The sequence below is a fragment of the Nelumbo nucifera genome, chromosome 7, assembly GCF_055504915.1.
Source record: "Nelumbo nucifera cultivar China Antique chromosome 7, China Antique-T2T, whole genome shotgun sequence".
In the NCBI taxonomy this organism is placed as follows: Eukaryota; Viridiplantae; Streptophyta; class Magnoliopsida; order Proteales; family Nelumbonaceae; genus Nelumbo; species Nelumbo nucifera.
Window position 1 is genome coordinate 20,964,096 of NC_142655.1, and position 18,061 is coordinate 20,982,156.

At 39.7% G+C, this 18,061-nt stretch overlaps 1 non-coding gene across 1 annotated transcript; it reads right to left on the reverse strand.

The window, feature by feature from the left end:
• Positions 1-12,367: 12,367 nt before the first annotated feature.
• TRNAK-UUU (transfer RNA lysine (anticodon UUU)) lies at positions 12,368-12,440 on the reverse strand. The gene has a single exon. It is a non-coding gene; the product is annotated as a tRNA-Lys (tRNA).
• Positions 12,441-18,061: the final 5,621 nt, after the last annotated feature.

Here is an 18,061-nt window from a genome sequence, read left to right on the forward strand (position 1 = left end):
AGGAGAGGATATTGTTAAGAAGAAGAAGAAGAAGAAGAAGAAGAAGAAGAAGAAGAAAGGAGAAGAGGGTATAGAAAGAAGGCTAATAAGCCGGTGAGGAGTAGGACTGAGGAGGAGAACGAGATAAGTCAGACATTGAGGCGTGATTGTCACGGAGGGCTTGACGTGTTGTCTTACTAATGAATGACCGTGATGGTCTCTATTTGTTTTGTTGCATCAACCCACCCGGCCATACCCCTTGGGCCTTGACTGTCTGTCGGTTGGCCAACCCTCCTCGGCTCCTCCCGCCCTACGCGACGCTCCCCTTGCGCATTCACTCCGTCACATCGACCTTCTTTTCAAATACAAAACTAATCCTTCAATAATTCAAGGATGGATCAGCTCTAATCAGACCAATTAACAATCACTTCTGTTGCAGTTGCAGATATTCGTTAGCGATTCTGCAGAGTTTTTGAATCTGGTCAGCCTCTGGGTCTGGTGGGTGGTCCTGCAAGGAGAGGGCCTTGGGAATTGGGACCAAACCTGCTCCGCTTCGTGTTTTTTGCAATCATGGACGGGCATGTTTAATTAACTAATAAAGCCTTGAACTCAACAAGTCAAAAGTGTGTCAGTAGTGTTTTTGTCCACTTTAGCCTTCGAAAGTCCAAAGTCCAAAGTTCAAGCTTTGTGCTCGAGCATGGAGATGGACTGAGTGCCAACGCACTAGAAAGCAAGGGGCTGGCATGCCTTGGGTACTTGAGCCAGCGGCTACCCTGTCAAACGAAACTGCGGCCTGCGAGCTTTTCTCCATCCTATCAATTGTTAACAACTTAATTAAACTTGTTAACAATTTGCAGAAAGAATGGGCTGGTTGCCGTACTTTGGCCTGGTCGGTTGATCGTTTGCTGTTCGATAACGATGAGAATGCACAATTATAGGTCTGAAATCAAAGTTGCAGATGGTGCTTGGAAGATGATTCGAAATCCAATTATGCTGTGAGTTGGACTAATCTGCAAAATAGTGGATCAGAGAACCTGGGGTAGCTAATTCGGCGAGTTTACTCTGATACTTAAATCAGTATTATACTATGGATGCGAGCTGAATACTTGAGTGATTGAATGTTAGAGAGTAAAATAATCACGCGTACCTTTGTCTTGAGGTTTTATATCCTTATATAATGGAATAGTCATGGGCCTTACAAAAGCGCTCCGGGATCTCTGGACTGTGCGGATAAGATTTGTTCCGTTTTTTAAGGAGAGCAATGTGTTGATAAGGTTTATTGTCTACCTTCGATTCAAACGGAGTTAGGCTGAGTCTCGTCGTGATCTGAGAAATTCGGGGTCTGTTGGGGAGGCCTTTCGAGTAGATTATGTGGCATTTCGACGCTTTAGCTCCGAATTGGATTGGGTGTCGAGGTGGTTTTGGGGCCAAGGTGGCTGAACATCCGAGCTCAGAATGTTGCGGGTCGGGTTCCTTTGGCTGAGTTGTCACCCCTCGAACAGATCGCATCTACGTGTCCCCTTCTTACTAGGTCGTGCCAAATCACCCTTCATCAATTGCCCCCACTCCCCGTGCCAGGGGTCCCGACCCAGTGCGGGGAGTTCATGACGAGTCTAGGTGGGTTTGGCACAAAGTCTAGGCAACTTGAAGGGCGAACCACTGGTCGGACATGTTCAATCATCTAGCTCAACCATGAAATGACCCATATTGCGTCTCGGCCACATGCAGGCATTACACTGTTTATAAATTTGCAAATGCCAAAGGGCGCGCTCAACCGATTTCGTCCTCGGGTAGCATGCAACCAGTTTTCATGGGAGCCGTTAGATCGTACAATTCTCAATCGTTGATTGCCGAATGTGGTGGACTATAAATAGGGGGCCGAAAGGCCCATTACCTTCGCCATAAGTTGTGTAACTGAGCTCTCCTGAGATCACATTGGAGTCCTTTAGCTCGCCATTCTTTCCCTTGTGTCCAAAGTCATTATCGTCTTCTTTGGTGAGTTCGCCCTCTTTCACTAGTTGTTCCCTTTTCTTTTTCCTGTCCAATATGTCTATTGATAGTATAGATATGTTACTTAGTGACTCTAGCGAGCCCGGGGGTGCCGAGGTGCAGTCCTCAGCTCCCGTTGGTGAGGTCAGCTCTTCATTGGAGAGCCCCTCTTTAAACCTTTTAGGATAAATGCCTTTACTTGACGTCGGGCCATCTCGATTTGAAGAACCCAAACCTCAGGTAGAGCGGCCGGCCTCCGGAGAGGGTGTCTTGTCTTCTACTCAAAGTCAGGATCCGGACAACTTTGGCCCCTCCACGATGACCCCAGACAGTTTGTTGTCCTTGATAGCTCGTTACCGTCTCCCCGACACCCATGTTTTCAGCATTCCTTAGTGTCAGTACCCTTGGGTTCACGATCATAACGAACTCGTGTTTTTTTAGGAGCAGCTCGTAGTTGGGTTGTGTTTCCCACTCCACCCCTTCATCGTAGAAATCATTAAGTTCTTTAATGTCACCATTGACCTACTACACCGGAACTCCATCTGTACCATTGTTGGTAAGATCTCACTTTTCCACGAGTATAAACGACCTCTTACTTTAGACATCTTTAGCTCGATTTGTTTCATTAAGAAGAACTCTTCTTGCCTGCACGGGGACGCTCGACAGAGCTACTATATCTCACCTCACCCCGAGTTCAAGGTTTTGTTCAGTAACCCGAACAAGGTATCGGCCTGGAAGAGGAGGTACTTCTTTGTTTGAAATTCTGAAGGATGGCCATTCCCGACTCACTAGCGAGTGGCCATTAAGGACCCCGGGGTGAGGCTGGATGTAGAGATTAGGGCGGTCATCCACTCTTGGAGGGACCTTAGCCTTGAGATGGAAGATTTCCTAGCGAAGGAGAAGCTTGTACGAGCTGCGCTGAGTCTTCCTGGTAGGCCTCCACCTCAACACACACATTACTTCTCCTTTTTCTTTTTTTTGCACTTACTTCAATTCGCAACTAACTCTTTTTCTTCTCTCTTGCAGAAGTTATGACGGGTGTTGACGCAGATAACCTTTTAAAAAGTGTTCAAAAAGGGAAGAAGAGAAAGGCTTCGAAGAGGTCCCGTCAAGAGGAGGTCACCTCTTCGGTTCCTGCCGATCCCAAAGTCGCAGCACCAGAGGCACCCTCTACCGAGCTCCCGGGGGAGGAGGTCCGTACCCAGCCCTCGGTTGTTGACTTGGACGAGGATCAGGATGAGGGGACCCCGCCTCGCGCCCCTGAAGTTACTTCGATGCCCGAGCCTCAGCCCCCTTCAGCAAAGGAGAGCATAATGACTCTGAGGCTTGGGCTCCTTAAGAGCAAGGATGTCATGTTTCCTGCAGTGGTCACAAAGTGGGCTGACATGCCAACAAGTCAGCTTGGAGGGAAGGCAGCCTCCTACTGTATGGTGGTAAGTAACTTGCCCTTTCACTTACTTTCTTATTCTTCTGTCAATGACACTTACAGTTGCTTTCTATTTTTTAGGTGAACTCCGCTATCCACTCGCTCGTCTACCAATCTAAAATCCACTTGAAGCGAGCTCGGGAGGTCGAGGAGAACGCTCAAAAGCTTTATCATGAGTTGGACTTAACTCGGGGGGAAGTTCTTAGAGCCAAAAAGTGAGCTCAAAGCCAGGAGGAGCTGATCCTGGTGCTAACGGAGGAGAAGAAGAAGCTCAAGGGGGAGAAGGAAGCTCTCCTCTAGGAGGATGAAAACCTTGAGGCGATGATCAAGGAGTGCACCGAGATCTTCAACATTGCCTTTCAGGAGGTGAGGATTCAAGAAAGAGATCGCGCCATCAAGGAGTTCAAGGAGTCCCCTAAGTTTTATGACCTCCAGGTCAAATATGGCTCTGGCTCGTACCGGTCAGGCTTCAAGCTTTGTAAGTGGCTGATGCGACAGAAGTTTCCTGAGCTCGATTTCGAACCTATCTCCATGTCCACCATTACTCCTGAGATGGCGAAGGAAGCTGACGAGGAACCAGACTCCTCCGAGGGAGAAAGCGATGACGAAATTCTCGAGGCGAGACTATTAGGCGAGACAAAATTCTCGGTGCAACTTGGATGGATTGGGTCGGGTTGAGGGTCAACCTAAGTTCAATCCTTAGTCTCAAACCTCACGCTCGAGGTTTGGTCCAACTCAAGCTCAACCCTATATACATTTCGGGTTGAGCTCAATCTGGGCTTAGGCACGTTTGTCGGGTTTGAAGGTATCCTTTAGGGTAAAAGACTGAGTTTTTTAAAATTGACTTAAATGTACCCTAAGCTTTTCAAAAAGACTTAAGCATACCTTCTTCGACTTCCAATTGAGTATTGTCATATGCATCATCACTTTTCCAAATAAAACCTCTTGATGTTGTTCTTCTTCAGGTTTGCCTTCGGTCAATGCAAGTCAATGCTCATACCGTTCAAACAATCTCTTGTTAGCTTGCATTGGGAATATCTCCTCATGAAATAAAGCACATAAGTACAAAGATATTCTCAATACAAGACTGTAAAGACTGTTCGAACCGACTTTGCACTAGCTGAAGCTGAAATCCTCTTCTTCATTGGAATCCCTAACTACCTGGTCAGACCCTTGCCATGTTGGATTGCATTTGGAGACTCTAGAGGTTAAAATCATAGAGCTCACTTATTTGTAATCCCATTTGGAGCTTACCAACTGCCAGGTGGCTATGCCATCTTTTTTTATCTTTGATGTATAAACACTTAATTTTTCCTGGTTATGTAATCTTAAATTGGAAAGGTTGGTTTAGCTTGAGGTATTGTGTGGTTTACCTACCAAGATGAAGAATGGTAGTTAGCTTAATATGTGGGATACTTCTGTTAACAGGCAATTTGTTAGATTTTTTTATGTAACAGTGCAACGATCTATTAATCTAAGGAAATATTAAACATTATAGTGATTTATTCTTCTCTTCCTCTTTCCTACCTAAAAGGGTAAAGTAGGATTTTAAAAATCTTAAATGAGTTCACATGTAACCTTACTTTGATAGAAAATATGTTAAGTACAGTAGGGTCATCCCATAAATTATCTTTAAGTCTATTTAAAAAACTTAGTTTTAAGTCAATTTATGAAAACCTTCGGCATGAAGTCTTTTACCCTATCTTTTAATTCTGAGTACAATAGATTGAAAATATTCACAAATTTCATTAATACATGTGTGTATGCATGTATAAATAGACATATATAGGTAAAAAATATTTTTATATAAATAAAATACATAGCGTGTATGTATTTGTATATATTTATGCATAGGTGTGAACTTATCTAATCACATACATATTGTAAACAACTAAATATAATTTATAGTGTATATGATAGTATAATTATGTATGTTATAAGGGAAAATCTATGATGTCTGAAAGACGTGATACTGGAAAGGCTTTGACCAATCAACCCCCCCCCCATGAATTTTGGTGAAAACCCACCAGATTGATTATCACTTTTATGTTGATTGGTTATTAGTTTTTCTGATATTATAGTCGAACCAATGTTATAAATACATAACACAATATACAAATATATAGAAGTGTAGACCATCATAAAATTCAAGTTTAGATCAGGCCTGATCTTTCTAACCCAAGCCCAGCATGAAGCCCGAAAATTCAAGCCTAACCCATGTAAAATCTTGGGATGGACCAATTCAGGCTTGGGTTGGGGCCACTCTAATTGCACCCCAAGTTGACATTTTACACTACTTCAGACTTAGGCCTCAGGCCGAGCCCATTCAAATTTTGACAAAAGCCCAGCCCAAACCCGCTTGAGCCCAGCAATGAACTGCACCTTAAGTAAAAACCTTGAGCCAATGGCAAAGCTATCACAATTTAATCTTTAATATTGATAAAGTTTTTAATGATAAATACAACTAATGAAACATGAACCAATAAAAAGTCTATAAATAATTATGATAAGATCTTTCATCAACATAAGTTGTCTTTTCGGTGCCCCTTCAAAAATGGAGGCACAAGATCGAACCTGCTGATTGACCATGTAAATTCAGTAAACCTCACATGTACCCTGCTTTGTCTCCTCCCTAGAGTCTCCCAATGATATGTATCATGTAATTCAAAAAATCCGGGGAAGGGGGAGGGTGGTATCTAGGAGTACAGGTCTCCTACCCACAAGAACCCTACCCATGCCTCACTATAGTTATACATTGAAAACATCTCTCCTATTTACATGAGAGATATTCCCAATATACAGCTGTAGTGTCATGTGGATTGGGTTCTTGTTGGCTGGAGATCTGAATTGGGTATCTAAGGGTGCAATGCAACTTGGATGGGCTTAAGTAGTGTAAAATGCTAACTCTGGCCAGACCCTGATGAAGGTGGGATTCAATCTCAAATCTCTACTATTAGCTGTCAAAGGACTTATTGAAGGAGCCCGGACTGATGCAGTTGAAATTCTTTGAAGCAGATACCTGGTTTACACTCCTTCAACTTCAAGAAATTGAAAATCTTTATAGCATGACAACACCAATTATATTTCTCCTGAAAAATAAGGGTCCGTTTGGTTTGTGACCGGAATCGGAATGGGAATCCCTTGGAATCGAAATCGAAATTGTCTATTCCCCCTACCTGTTTGGTTCAAACAGGAATTGGAGTTGGATTCAATTGATGCTGTTTGGTTCATGAAGATGCTGGAATTGGAATCAATCATGATTTCCAATTTTGCCCCAAATAAAAAACATATAAAGAAATAAAAAATCTATAAAATCCTTTGCTCATTTGCTCGTTTTGGCTGGTTATCTTCCCAACTGAGATGTGGCATCTCCCACTTTAATCTAATCAGAAAAGAGGGGTTTATTAGATTTTTTTTTATATGAGGCTAAATGTGGTTACTTCTTGTCATGTCTACTCGAATAATAGGAGTACTTGTCTTAAAAATCCTTTCACCAGAGAGACACCGTTAATAAAAACATATCAAATAAATGCGGGACGAATCAAACCAGAAATGGGCGGCGAGCAGGAAGACCCTTGTGGAACATAGACGAAAAGAATAACTGTGCACTTTTCGTTATAATCCTCGAAACTGGATTGACAAGCTTCAACAGGAAGCTGTGATTCTTCGAAAGCTGGATCGAAAAGAATAACCGCGCCAGCCTATCTTAAGGCGTTCGATGCAATTCTCCGAAATGGCTTATTTCAAAATTTTCCACCTGCTCCTACTCCATACCCTCCTATCGTGGTCACCGTGAAAGATCAATTCCAAGCTTAACTCAGAGACACGGAAACGGAAGCAATGCCCACTTTTTTTATTTCCCAAAGAAGAATAGGAGAGAGAGGGGGAGAGAGAAGAGGAGAGGAAGGGAGGGAGGGAGATCGATGATCACTTACCCGACCGGAGTAGTTGAGGATTTAGAATTCAGCTGCCGAACTGTTGAAGGGTTTAAGGGAGGGAGTGACGAGAGATGAAAAAGAGAGTTGGAAACTTGGAATCGGGGGTTTGAGGGTTTTTTTATTATTTTCATTTTTTTTGTTTAATCGGCTGGAATGGGAATCCGATTCTGAGGGGGTGGGCCGGGAATGGCCATTCCCTCAAACGGGGGAATGCCATTCCGCCCAGAGTGGGAATCCAATTCCGATTACACTCGACCAAACAGCTGGAATCGGAATCAATTTCAATAAACCTAAAAAAAAAAAAACTTCCTGAAGCGCGCATGGTTTTTCATGTTTTTAATTTGTATAAATGTTAAAATTTTTTGTCAATGAAAAATTCATGAGAGAAGACAGTAAAAGCCTTACCCCTCTGAAAATCTATACAAAACAGATCAAACTTCAACCCTCATTTGGGGTTGTGTTACTCATTACATCTCTATTGCTGTCAGTCTTGTATATTATTTATTATTTATATTACATAATATAAATGTAATTATAGTTGAATCGGATATCCAATAATACATTCAAATTCAAATTCGAATCATGTTTTTGAAAATCCAATGGATCGTTATCAAATTTGGATAAACCAGATTTTCTTAATGGATCAGATCAGATCAGATATGCCCCTATCGAATCAGGCCCGATCCATTTGCAGTCCTAAGGGCCAATATATCTCAGTAAATCCAGCCTGATTCCATAACGTCCACACATCCTCGTCGTGTATTGGTAACATCTCCCAATAATGACATCATCATTCATGGTATTATCATCAGGAAATATTTCCAATACACGGTGGAAATATGCTATGGAACAATGCGGGGGGCAGTCTTGTGGGGGGCTGATTTGAACTCATTCCAAGAATACAAGAATGAATCCCAGCCCAATCAAATGCACAGTTAATATTCCCAACCAAAAAGCATCCCTCCCCAATGGTTCAGAGACCTTAGACATCATTTGACTTCCTTCATCACTAATCAGACTATACCCACCATTGTGAAATTAAAACGAATTCTCCATTGTAACTACCATTGTTCTACAAAACCTCTTGTTTGAATGCTCAAATTTTTATTAGAATGCTTCTTTTTAATCAGGTTTAGTATTTCTTTAAATTAATTTGAAGAAGATTAAGGGTCTGTATGGTATGCATTTTGAAATTGAAATTGAAATCCTTCAGATTTAGAATCGAATTGGTCTATTCCTATAGTCTATTTGGTTCAGACAAGAATGAGAATGAGAATTAAAATCAACAGGCATGAGATTTCATTCCTAAGAGAAGGACAGGGAATAGCCATTCCAACAAAAATGAGAATAAGATTCAGATTCTATCCAACCAAACAATTGAAATCGAAATAACCCATTCCAATTCTGATTCCCAACCCATATTCCTGCGAACTAAATGGGGCTTATGTATTACCTGAAAAAGGCAGCTGAAAATTGAGGAGCAGGGAACATGGAACATGGGAATGGATTTCATGTTGAGTGGTGGCGATGGTAGTAGCAAAATCATTGGCATCGGGGGAGAACTTAGAGCGTCACTCATGGCGCGTATTATTTTTCAGTAGCTTGTTGTAAAATTTGTTTTTATATTCATTTTCTATTTTTATAGTTTTTGTTTTATTTTTCAGTAGCTTTTTGTTCTTTATACATTTCTCTAATTTCTGTTATTTCTTTTTTTCATTTTCTGTGTTATATATATATATATATATATATATATATATTTGTGTTTTTCCTGCATTTTTTCATTTTCTATTTTTGTTTACAATTTCATTATGTTTTCCTGTAATTTTTGTTATCTTTTGCTTTTTTTTTGTTTTTTTATAATATATATATATATATATATGTAATTTATGTATGCTTAAGATTAATGGGTTGTACGATTTGGGTTGGGTCAAGTCAGGTATGGGTTGAACCCAAGCCATTTATGATGTGTTTGATTTGAAGAAAAAAGTAGAAAAAAGAAGAGAAAGCCAAAGAAACCTTTATTAACCTTAGGTGTTCCTACGTTTTCTTTCAAACCAAATATAACCTTATTGAAGCACCACCCAAATACCCAATTGCCACCATTCTTTTGGAGTTCTCAAGTGATAGCAATGGTATTATACTATCGTCTCTATCTAAAAAAAGTACAACAGTGGTGTAAGGGTGCAACCTTTTGATGCGAAATTAGGGGTCCAAAATGGCTCATTTTGAACAGATAAAAAGGGTTTTTGTGCTTCTTGGGAAAAATGTAGGGTTCATCGAGAATGGAAGAATTAAAATTGGGTTCCCAATTCTGCCACTATTTTTGTTTTGGGTCAAATTTATAAACTATTTTTCTTGACAAAGTTGAAGGGGTTCGACATGATACCGGAAGGATATGATACCCGGCATTATAGATTTCCGACGTGATCACTTTCCAACATCATAATTAAACCTGCAATATAAGGTTACACCAGAGTTCACATTCTATGAACCCCGTTCACCGATAATGGCTTATTAGACAGACAAGTTAACAGGAACTAATGGAGTTATCATGACCGTTTCATTGGTTGGACCAGGCGCTAAAAGACAAAAAATAAGAAATCCATATTCAAATGAACGAAAATCCCCTTCCCCCCTCTCATCTAAACCCTAGCCAGATCAGATCATTGGTGATGTGTAGAGAAACCGACATCTGACAATGTTATTCTAGTGAAAAACGAATTCCTCTTCTTCTTCTTCTTTTCAACAGCGACGCTGAATAGAGGCAGATCTCCCTCCTCTCCAATCTCTCTTTCACTCTCTCACTCTCTCCTCTTTCATATCAATTTCTTCTCTTTCATTATCTCTCCCTTTCTCTCATTATTTTTCTCCCTTTCTTTCTTTCTCTTTCCGCCATTCCCTGTTTCCTCCAACAATGTTACCACTGCTGCAACTTCAATGATGGATCCCCTTGTCCACAGTCATGCCCTCCACTGTTGACCATTGGATTAGATCAGCCCCGGTTCCTCCTACCCCGCTTCTTCTTTTCCTATAAATTGAGCTCTTATAATTATTATTGATGGAGGACAATTTGACCCGACCTATGAAATGGTGACACGTGGACATTGACTCAGCACGAGCGATAGTTCAGCATTGTAGCCTAGTGCGACCAAGTGACAGGTCCATAAAACAGCTCGTTACATTATAGCTCACAAAAGGAGGAACTCGCCACAACGCGAGCTCTGGGTTCCCCGAGTTACCTTTGAAGGGATACTCCGAGGCAACTTTAGCTCGCGAGCTAGGGGAACTAGCTCGCCCGAGCTCCTAAGCAGGCAAGTCATCCCAAGGACCAATTCTATTAAGGGTAATCCTGAAGTGTTCCGAGCTTGCTACAAAGTAGCTCACGAATGAGCTGTATGGCGCTCCTCAGGAAGCTTCTATCTAGCAGACCGTACCGATCAGACTGCGCCACATCCCTTACTGACGGCACAGTCCCCGTCCCTTCGATAGTTTGTATCCACGTCTCTCAGCAGGCGGAGGCGTGCCTGCCACTTTGGAGACGTGTCACTCACCCAGGCGAGAAGTACGTCACAACGGCCACCTGCGCAGCCCTAGCAGGTAATGGTTGTGGCAGGAGCCCAGTGGCGGTTATGCCCGACCTGACATGAATGCCCCATTAAAAAGCCCTTAGGGCAGAAAAGAAACTTCTTCTTGAGACTTCTAATCTCTCGAGTATAGTGATAACGCGCTATCTACACTCTTAGCCTTCGCCTTCTCTTTGCTTCTCCTATAGAGTACTAACTTAAGCATCGGAGTGTTCCCGCCGAGCAAGCCCCTAGGGATTCTTCTTCTTCTTTATCTCAAGTATCTTCCAGGAGCCACGTGAGTGCCAGATAGGAGTGACCGGATCGCACTACATCAATTATTATAATTTTTTCCTTTTGCTTTTGAATGATTCCAAAACCAGAGGTACTCTACCTCCTTCCTCTCTCAAACAACCGAAGCTTCAAATTGGAAGGAACCTCTACTCTGAAACGATTAAAGCTTCAAATCAGCACCGTTAGTCTCCTAATCAAGTTGAGAAAAGTAGATACCAAATGAAACCAGCTCTAGCATTAGAATGTCTGATTTTGTCTTCCCACTAGCTACTGGACACAAAAGTTTACGAAATGAATGTTGCTACTGCGAGCCGCCTGTTCAATTTTTGCCAGAATAACATTGTCAGACGTTAGTGATATGGTCTTGTTAGAGGTTTTTTGTGGGTTTTGTCTTTAGTGTCTGGTCCAACCAATGAAACGGTCATTAACAGGATAATTCCATTAGTTCCCGTTAACTTGCCTGTTAAGCCATTACTGGTGATGTGTTCAACATGTATTAGTGGATTCACGTTTGGGTTCACGCATGATCAAATCAGCCCCCCCAACGTCCCACAGCACATCCTCGTCGTAGAGTGGGAACATCTCATGATGATAACATCATCATTTCTGGTATATCATCAGGAGATGTTCCTAATACACGATGAAGATGTGCTGAGAAACATTGTGGGGGGCTGATTTCTGGTATATCATTGGGTTCACGCTAGTAACAACTTCAGGAAATATTCTCAATGTAAGCTAAGATGTGCACATGGGGTGTTTGTGGGGCACAGATGTAAATTCCTGCTAGTATGGGCTGAGTGAGAAAAAAAGCAAAAATTTATTTTTTTGAAATCTTTTGAAGGGAGCTATACAATTGGAGTAACCCATCTCCCAACCTTTGTGTAGGTGGGATTCAATCCCAAGTCTCCATTACGATCTAGTTCTTCCAAGTTCCAACCAGCTGGTTGGCACCTTTCTGGTTTAACCCATAAACAAGGCTTCCGGCTTTGTGGCGGTGGGTCGATTAGAAATATAAAATAGAGCATAGGGGGGGCCGGGAGGGGCCCTCCGTTTGTGTTCAAGTGTTGACCTCTTGAACCTACGGTCCGACCAGGCGACCAGACCGTATGTCGCTCACTCGAAGTGAGTCACTCCAGTAAAGTCGTGGGAGAAGAGAATGCGGCCGAAAATAAAACCCTCGCCGTCTGTGGGAATCGAACCCACGACCACGTGGTTAAAAGCCACGCGCTCTACCGGCTGAGCTAAGACGGCATTTGCAGGTAAACTAAAATATATTTAATCATAGTAGTTAAAACCCAACTTAAGTTTAACCAAAAATACTTTCGATAAATATGGGTGCAGTGAAAAAATTAAGATATATATGAATATGCTATGAAAACACAAATTTATAATGGCAATATATAAATCTCCATGACTTGGGTAGAGCTAACGCCCCCCCCTACCCGGGTCTTGTTATAAAAAAAAATTCTAATGACTAAAAAAGGTGTGGAATTGTGGATACATGATAGATGTAGGGAAAATCTATGATGTAGTAAAAGGCTTTGACCAATCGAAATGCCCATGAATTTTGATGAAAATCTACCAGATTGGTTCTTATTTTTATGATGTCGATTGATTGGTTATAAGTTTTTCCAATATTTATATTTCTGGCTTCATAAGGACATACTTAGAAAATGATAGAATGATCAAAATATAAGTGCAGAGTATAGCAGCAGACCAATATAATGTTTGTTAATGCTTAAAAAATAACCAATTTTAATAACCTAGTATCTAGAAAGTTATAAAAATTAAAATCTACACAAATTTAATTAGTGGTGATTTGATGTTGTAATAACAACCTTCAAAACGAATAACCTTGGTAACTGAAAATGAATCTTATGTATCCTACTAGAACAAAATTGAAAACAATTGCCAATTTATTTAAAAAAAAAAAAAAACGATTGCCAATTTAATCGTGTATTCCCAAGGGATGGGGTTGGCCTTGACAATCAGCATTTCCTATGATCCCAAATGGATATGGTTACGGTGGTTGGATCGAGTCCGGATCTGTTCCTCACACTGACCTTACAGGTACATCCTACCATGTATTATGAATATCTCCTCCCATACTTCTGTGTTATTGTCGAGGGAAGATGTTCCCAATGCATGGTGGGATGTACCTGTGAGGTTGGTGTGAAGTGCATTCCGTGAAGAGCAAATCCCAATTTGATTGGGTCAGTCATTGAGGGGATTCTCTCATTGACGCTATTCTCTGTTGAACGCAGATACTCTTCCTTATTGACATTTTCAAATTATGCGCCATTTGAAAGGCTCATAAGTTTTCTCTCCTACTGCTTAGTGGTTTCTTTGCTTGATCAGCAACTAGGTCTGTCGCCTAGTGATGGGTTTTCTCTTTATTTTCTTATCTCTTTCGCTGATTGTTGTCTTTATGGTCTTTGCTCAGAACATTTGTGAATAAAAATTGCCTTTTAAAAAACTGGTAAGGTTAAAAATATAACTGCCATGTCATGCTTATAGCAGCAAACATGACATTTGGATTAGAATATGACAAGTTGACATGTTCAAAAAGGAGGGTGGTACTAAATCTTTGGATTTCCTCTTCAGGTAATCCTTTTCACACCCACCTCACAGCACTTGTTGCAGGTATGTGTTTGGGAGCATCTCCCCATGAATGAAAAATACAAGTATGAGAGATGTTCTTGATGTGCAACTACAACACGCTATGAGGTGAGTATGAGGAGGATTCTATGAGGAGGAAATCCAAACTCAGTTTTACTGGTTCCAAAACCATCAACATAGCTAAAAGCACAAAATAAGATTTCTCATCCTAGAACTAGATTGAGAACAAACAAAACCACAAATCAAAAATATCCTTCAAACCTTTATAGTTAATAAGGATCGCCACAAAGATGGTATTTGTTAGACAATGTATGCCCTCAGCTCCAAATTAATGTAATCTGATGTTTATTATTTAGTGAAACCAAAAAATTGTTATTTCATATATTTTGATATGTTTATGTGATTTATCACATAACCTGGACATTCATGAGACTCATGTTAACTTAGAATGTTATCAACCATTTGATAAATTTGGTAAGTTTGTCATGCCAAGGCAAACACTATTGTACTGTCAAATTAGTGTAATAGTTTGTCTCAACTTCTAAGGTTAAACCTGAAATACAATGAGTGGGTTTTTAGTAACCCTATTCATGGGTCGAGCCAGCCCATCCTAAATCCGGCTTAAACAAAGTTTTAAGCCCAAGAGCTTGACTATTTTCCAGGCCAAGCTTGGGCTTTCCCAAATAAGCCTAGCTCGAGCTCGAGCCCGACCTAATAATATTATATATACAATAGAAATATAATATATATATATATATTATATAGTAAAATTAATAGCAAAAAAGTATTATATATATTAAATATATAATATCTGTCAAAGTCGAGCTTTGGGCTTTATATAGGGCTAGGCTTGGGCTCAAAATCTAGGCCCAATGGTCAAGTCGAACTTGGGCTCGAGCTTGGTGACTTTCTATTTATAAAGAGGCAAAGCTCGACCCGTCCCATGAACAAGTCTAGTGTTTAGTGAAACACTAAACAATGATCATTTTCAATTATGCTCTACACCATTTTCAAACTTGACAGTAATACTTTACTAAGTGTTGAACTGATGTACTTTTGATGTGCCAATCAATGAAATCCACTTAGGTCAAATACTTGGGTATGTTGGATCTAATTGGAATAACACTTGAGTGGGTGATCATTGTGATATGATCAACCACTTTGTTAGATAAAGTGAATATTTTGGTTTAATTGTCTTTAATGAAAACCTAAAACTGTCAATAATATATTTTAACTTGCTTTGAAATCAATTTGCAAAATGTATTTATGTCTATGTATAGTTTATTTTATAAAAAGGGTTTGCAAAAAGTTTTAAACTCAAGATACATCCAAGTAGAAGGTGTGACACTATATCTTGTAGTCAAGGAAAAGGTCTTTCCTTGTAAGTAGTGCATTGATATTATTGGCTTAGAGGTTGAGAGCAAGTGTCTGGTGGTCGGGTTGAAACCTTATGGGCACTTTACTCAAGTTAAACCATTGGGCTTGGGCTCATAAGATGCTAAAACCCAAACCCCACTTGTAGTTTTAGGGCTTGTTCATTTGCTCTGAAGTCTGATATTTAAAAGTGCAATAATTACATTAGGAGGTATATTGGTATTGGTGAACTTTTCTTTCCTCTGAACTCTGAATGCAAAGAATGTTGTTCTTAATTCTGAAAATTATCAAATATCCATTTTGACCCCATATATGAGAGTTTTTATTTGTCTTTTTGGGGGTATCATTGGAAAACAAAAAGTTGTGTGATTGCACTTTAAGAGATAAGAGATAAGGGGAAACGAACAACCATTTTTCTCTTAAAGTTAAAAAATTCCTCTTAAGAGATAAGAGTTAAGATGAAACGAACAGCCCCAAGTGTTAGGCCAGTTCTAAGCCCAATAAATTGGGTGGGCGGTTCACTAGGTCTTAGTGTCTTATTAGTGAATCCAGACCATGTGTTTTAATGCATGGCCAAGTCTATATGCTTTGATTTGGGAGCTTAGTGGGTTCCACGCCATATAATATTTAGGTCATATTGACCCGTCAAAGAATAAGAAAATCATGTTGCTTGAAAGGATAAATTGAACTCCAAGTTTCCAACATGACTAGTTTGACTAGTCACCTACCTGATTTGACTAGGAAGTTCGTTAGTTGGTGTGTATGGGTCAAACTACCAAGGCACCTTTTCTCTCATACTCCTAAGCTAAGTTAGAAAATTTGTAGGTTTCTAATTCAATTAGAAATCGATTGGGAACCTCCTTTTAAGACTCTAGAAGTCCAGTTCAATTTAAAATGGATTAGAGAGAGAGGGAGAATAATCAGAAGATTGTCTACCAAAAACCCTAGTTCAACTAAGGCTGAAAGGAGATTCTTTTTCTCTCTTTCTTTTGTATTTTTCTAGTAAAAACACCAATCTTTTGAGTGATCAAAATCTGCACATAATAGGAGATTTGATCTGTCCACAAGATCAACATCAAGTTCTCACAAGTTGAATAGATCGAACTTCATTCTTGGGCTACACCACCTTCAGCTATGGAGGTTGATTTTGACTGAATCCTCGGGTGTGAGAGCTGCGTTAGTGGCATCCAGATCAAGTAACATTTTACTCAATTTCTGAAACAAAATTTGATGATTATTCTAAACTGATACAAGGAGAGAACCATTCTATCATGGAATCACATTCTTTGGCTGATTCAAGATTTAAAAATTGCACCTTTGCATCTAGCAAGGTTCAACCTTTTTGGACTAACCCATTCTTTAATATTTATTTTGTACTAGACACAAGTAGAAAATAAATAATTGTATAAAATGACTACACCAGCTAATGAGCTTGATGAATTAGTATGCTAAACTGTTGAGTAGAATATTTACTTTACCTACTAATACAAGCACAACATGTGTGGGATTGAATGGACAAAATGGGATATATTTGACTAGGCTGTAAACGGGTCAGGTCTGGATCAGGACAGGATGTATCAGTCCTGAACTGATTATTTAATTATAGGATAAAATCATAGACTCAGAACTATCACTGTTATTAATCAAAATAATCAATTCTGACCCGATTGTACTGACATCAATAAATTACCTATGTTGACAACAACTTACAACATTTTGGGTGATATAACCTTAATAAAAATGGCAATGAATTGCTTATATGTTAATAAATCAAGCTTTTTTAATCAAAGTTATCTTTATCTTGATATATTATCTCCCAAATTTACCCTTTTAGACATAAAACATGATAAAAATTACAAGAAAACTAGGAAACCTGTATATATTATTACCTTAATAAATAGTTCGGATCTTAATCGGTTCAAAACAAAAAAGAACCAGAACCAACTCAGTTATTAATTGAGCCAAGATCACAGAATTAAAACCAATATAATCAGGTCGATCATTTCAGTTTGATAAGAAATAACCGACCCATTTACAGCCCTATATTTGGATGCTATTGTTGCACTAAATACTGCTCCCATATCATTTGGGTACCCTACAATTCCACTTTGATCTCGCATTACTGTATTCTCTCATTTGATCTCTCTCCTCCCTTTTTTCTCTCTTTCTTTCATTTGATTATTCATACTTGGTATAAAAGCGAGAATCTATTCTAATTAGTTCTTGAAAATGATGGTGCCTTGCAAAAGGAACAAGAAAAAAGAAAATGATGGAGCCTTAAGGCTTGTGGTCCATACAGGGGTTAAGGGTTCAAATTAAAATATCGAAATATATTGGTTTTTCAACCCACTGATACTCAAGGAAGAGTATAAATACATGTCAATCGATGCATCATCATATTTTTTTTATTCTTTTTCTTCGATGCACTTTGAACCTGGCTCAGCTTGGGAAGAGTGCAAAAACAAATGCAAATATGTACAGTGCAAAACCTAGCATATTTGTAGTTGTAGTGATAACTCATTTACTCTCGTGGGGAGTAGGAATACCTAAATACAAACACTTTTTGTTGGCTGAAAGAGGCATCTAGATTACCCTTGGGCTATGTTTGGTTTGAAGGAGTAGGAAAAGGGAGAGAGAGATACGGAAACCTTTACAAATCTTGTATAGGTTTCCTTACCTATCCCTTCCTTTCCCTCAAACCAAACATAGTCTTGATGTTTCTAATTTCATTAATTGATTGCTCAAGGATATTGTAATGTTTCCGAAATTTCTCCTAGTTTCCACAACATGCATACCACAACACCGTAAAAGCATCAACGAACATCAAATGACAAGGTGTACTTTGGGACGTTCTGATGCCAATGTTAAAGAGTTTGTCA